This window comes from Vespula vulgaris, chromosome 5 (genome assembly GCF_905475345.1).
Source record: "Vespula vulgaris chromosome 5, iyVesVulg1.1, whole genome shotgun sequence".
Lineage (NCBI taxonomy): Eukaryota > Metazoa > Arthropoda > Insecta > Hymenoptera > Vespidae > Vespula > Vespula vulgaris.
Window position 1 is genome coordinate 3,055,001 of NC_066590.1, and position 5,000 is coordinate 3,060,000.

The following is a 5,000-nucleotide window of genomic DNA, read 5'->3' on the forward strand; positions in this document are numbered from 1 at the left end:
TCACAACATACACACATACAGACATAATCTTTCTCTCTCGTATATAATTTTAATTACATATATAGTTATATCGATGCACACATATATATATATATATACACACACACACATCGTATATTTTCCATTCATATTTATATTTGTATTAATATCTATATCTATATATATATATGTATATAATATTTATAACTATTTATATATTTATATAGCGTGCGTTTCTTAGAACACTATGAGGTTACCTCTTTACAGATGACAGAGATCGTTGTACGTACGGCGATAAGTCGGCGGGGGAGAGAGTTCAATTGAAAAATGTCGCGCGTTTGTTTTTTTCTTGCATATTTTTTCTTCTTATCTTTTTCTTAATTGACACCGTGTCACATTATCCATTATAAATATATTTTCTAATTTTTTCTCTCTTCTTCTTTCTTTTATCTCCCTCTCCCTCTCTCTCTCTCTCTCTTTCTCTCTCTCTCCGTTATTCAAATGGAGAATGGGAAATGGGAAGAAATGGAAAATTAAAAAAAAAAAAGAAAGAAAAAGTTAAACAAGGCAAATCGAAAAAGTGGCTATCTCTCATAAAAATACAAATATCGAACATATTCTCGAGGATAATAACGTACGAGATAAATCGATTGATTTTGATCGAGAAATCGTCTTTGAATATATTTTTTGTTCTTCTTCCTTTCTTTTCCTTTTTCTTTTTGTTGTCTCATTAATCTCCTCTAGAACGAATTCTTTCCCTCTCTTTCTCTCTCTCTCTCTCTCTCTCTCTCTCTCTCTCTCTCTCTCTCTCTTTCTTTCATTCCTCTTGCCTACTCTGCCTTTTTTTATTTATCTATTTATTTCTTTTTTTCTTTTCATTCAAACATCCAACCATTCTACTCTTTTTGAGAAGGACGAGGAGGACGAGGATGAGAAGGACTAACAGGAAGAAAAGGAGGAGGAAGAGAAGGAGGAGGAGAAGCAGGTGAGGAGGAGGTGAGGAGCAGAAAAAGGAGGAGGAGGAGGATGGAAGTGATAGACACTCTCTATCTCTCTATCTCTCTCTCGCTCTCTCTCTTTTTCTCTCTCTAGCTCTTTCTCTCTTTCTCTCTCTGTCTCTTGCCGTTAATTATTCCTCGCGTCAATAATTGCACTAACGTAAAATAGTATTTTTGAAGTATGCGTATCGTCGTGGTCTGGTATAATTATGTCTACATCTTATCACAAGTGCTCGATCCATCCTTGCATCCTCGACAATCGGACAGTCTGAAACATAAAAATGATGGATCATTCGTAATCGTATTGATTGTCAATCGTAGCTTTACTTTATCTCCTCGGTCTTTGTAGTATCGTTAAGAAAAGAGGAGAAAAGTGAAAAAAAAAAAAGGAAAAAGAAATTTAACACTGGTTTTCTCGTTTCACGTTAGCACCATTTTATATGTTACACGTATCTTGTCAAAATTATTTTCATAATCTTCATGTTGAATTTTTGAAAACAAAGATTGGATCATCAATCTTTAATAACTCGTTGATCCTATTTCCAAGCGATCTTTAACGATATATGTAACGAATCAATTTCTTAACATTAGTAATAATTCTCTCGATAATTCTCCGATCATTTCACCGTAAATTGTTATTACTTAATTCAAAGGAAGAAAAAAAGAAAAAAAAAAAAAAGAGAGAGAAAGAACAGATTATTATCATCGATTAACTCAAATGATATTCATTTTGTCGAGAGGCACGTGTGCTTCGGCAAGTTATTATTTTTCTTTGCTTGCTTCTTTTTGTTCTTTTTTTTTTTTATTATCACAACAAATGGACACTCCATATCGTCTCAAGGTAAATGAAAGAAACAAAAAAATAAAAAAAAAAAAGAAAATTAAAAAAGAAAAGAAAAACTTCCACAAGCGAGAAAAATTTTTATTTGATAAAGAGAATATCGTTTTTCGAATAGTCTTATGATCGTGCTAACGTACACCTGCGAAAATACATACATATATATATATATATAACTCATATATATATATATATATATATATATATATATATATATATAATTCTCGTTATTGTTCTAATTCTTGAAAAAATGATGAGTCACTTCGCATTTGCGTAAACGCCTTTTCTTTGCGGGGTTTCTCGTTCTTTCAAAATCATTATCGAATCTACATCGATATATATTATTAGCCTATGTCTTTCGCGAAAAAGAAAGAAACCACTTGTGCAAATATCTAACAGATTTCTTAAACTTCCAACATTTAATGTTCCACGAAACGTCAAACTCGTCAAAGCAATCAATACGAATCAAAACGAGATGCACTGTATCGAACTAAGTTAGAATGTATTTTACTATGACGTAGTATCTGACATTAATCTCGCATTTACGTTCTTAAGAAGATCGTGCGTTTTTAGATGGTTTTTTATTGTAAAAATCTTACATTTTAAAAGTTTCTGTCGCATAAATAAATAAATTAAACAAAAACAAAAAAAAAAAAGGGAAAGAAAAAGAAAAAAGATCAGAGAACAATTAAATAATATTTCTGATCCAGCAATTTTTTCCTTCTTCCGATTAATCGGAAAGACAAGATAGGACTGGAAAAGAAAGGAAAGAAAAAAGGAAAAAAGAAGAACCAGGTGGAAACGAAAAATAAGAACGGAAATGAGAGAAATTTCAGAAAAGAGTTCCGAGTTTTCTCCTTTTGCTCGATTTGTTAGTGTAAGTCGTAACCGGACGTTCGCTAGTAGAGTCGTACGATAAAGATGCGAACGAAGAAGGAAACGATGAAGAAGAAGAAGAAGAAAAAGAAGAAAGGGAAGAATAGTCGAAAAAAACTGAAAGAAATAAAGAAGTAGAAGTAGAAGTAGAAGAAAAAAAAAAGAGGCAAAAAGGAAAAGGAATAAGACGAAAAAGGAAGAAGAGAAGAAGGAGAAGGAAAAGGAGAAGGAGGAGAAAGGAAAGAAAAAAAGGGAAGAAGGAGAGGGGGAAGGAGAGCGTTTGAACGGAAGCATTGTTTAGAAAGAACTCGATATATACCTATTCGTGGAAAAGAGATGGAAGAGGAACGAATCCAACCCTCTTTCTCTCTTTCTACTAAACGTGATTTACATGCACGCCAACCATCGTCGTTCGCTTTTATCGTAGCACTTTTCACGTAGCCCACGCTTATAGACATATATATATATATATATATATATATATATATACATATATATATGTATATATATATATGTATATATATATGTATATGTATATATACGTATGTACCTATACGACTCGTACAGTTCAAAGTGTAGGAAGACAGGAATAGAGAGAGAGAGATAGATAGAGACAGAGAAAAGAGAGAGAGAGAGAGAGAGAGGAGACGGACGGACGGGGTTCGTTCGAAATCCCGGAATTGGGTTTTACGTTTGGCACGTCATTACTTTGTTTATGAGCGCGGGAACGCGCTGAGACAGGGAAGAATAAGTGTGGCTCGTCCGGCTAATATTTACCGGTCGGTCAAGCGCGTCGCGCCATTTTCCTCGGGTTCTCGCGAAAGGTTTTAAACTACGTATACACACGTGCACACGTGAAATAGGTTGAAAGAGAAAAAGAAATTTTACCGACTTCGCGGGGAAAAATCGAAAGAGAAAAGAAGAGAAGAGTTTCAGAGATCATACATAGATATATAACCATCTAACACCAACTGTCTCTTCAACCCACACTTTGGCAAGGCACCAATGTCGAATAATTTTTGCGTTTAGAAACGACGCGATTTTGTTTCGTTTCGTTTCGTATCGTTTCGCTTTTCGAGTCTGATAACTTCTTATCTTTTTTTTCTTTTTTTTTTTCTTTCTTTATTATTACTATTATTACGTAGAAACCATGGAGAACGATATTTTTATTCCTCGATTCTCTTGCTGAAAAATTTTTTAAATTTCTACGACGGAACGTTCGTATGCAAAGAAAATGATATATAATAATAATAATAACAATAATAATAATAATAATAATAATAATAATAATAAATAAAAAGAAGATGTAAATAACGTACAAGTAAGTACGTAACTGTATAATCACATTTCTCATAAGTAAAGTGAAGTAACGAAAAGAGAGACGATCGCATCGTCGTAAGTGCGATAAATGAGCTCTAATAAATCGAATTCTCGCGTATTCCCGGTGGTATTATCGAGAACGACGAATAATTGCGACGACTCGCGATGAATCCACTTCGCGTTCTTCATTACGAAAGGCTGAGTGAGAGATAAGATTTAATGGTTCGTTAAATGGCTCTCTCTCTCTCTCTCTCTCTCTCTCTCTCTCTCTCTCTATCTATCTATCTATTTATCTATCTATCTATCTCTGTCTTTTTCTTTCTTTTTAAATCTCTTTCTTTTACTTTCAAAGATGGATTCGATATGACATCGGATTGCTTCTTCGTTCATGAAGTTAACCACAAAGTTCTACTAGTACGAACGATATTTAGACGGCTCGAAATAGATACTCGAATCAGTTTTGCCTTTATAAGGAATGAAATAATTGCAACCGTGTTCTCCTTTTCTTTCTCCATTAACGCAAATCAAATTGTTTGATTTTCATTTTAACCGAGGAACGAAATCTTTCAATCCCCTTTATGATTTACTACATTACCAATAATTCTAATTATTCTATCGAATAATAATTATCCGTTGAACGGAACGACCTGATGATTATCAATCGTGATTTATTAATTTTATGCCATTCCTACAATTTCTCTATTTTTAAAATATTCGAATTAAGTACATCGAAGTAATCATTTATCCCATTTGTAGATCGATATGTCCAATTAATCCTTTTTTTTTTTTCCTTTGTTCGTAGAAAAATTAATTCTAATTTATACAATTCAACAAGAAAGAAAAAGAAAAAGAAAAAGAAAAAGAAAAAGAAAAAGAAAAAGAAAAGAAACGAAAAGAAAAAAAAAACAAAAAATATATATATATATTACTTAGACGACTTACATCACCAAGCTCATTATAAAAAATATCTATCCATCTATCTCTAGTAG

General features: G+C 32.7%; 1 protein-coding gene across 1 annotated transcript in view; it reads right to left on the minus strand.

Moving 5' to 3' along the window:
- The window catches only part of LOC127064138 (forkhead box protein O-like), a 110,758-nt gene that overhangs the window by 5,195 nt on the left and 100,563 nt on the right, over positions 1–5,000 (minus strand). The window contains exon 8 of the mRNA XM_050994754.1: positions 1–1,245. This exon is cut by the window's left edge and continues 5,195 nt beyond it. The gene's annotated coding sequence lies outside the window, so the exon portion shown is untranslated. The remainder of the gene's footprint in view (positions 1,246–5,000) is intronic.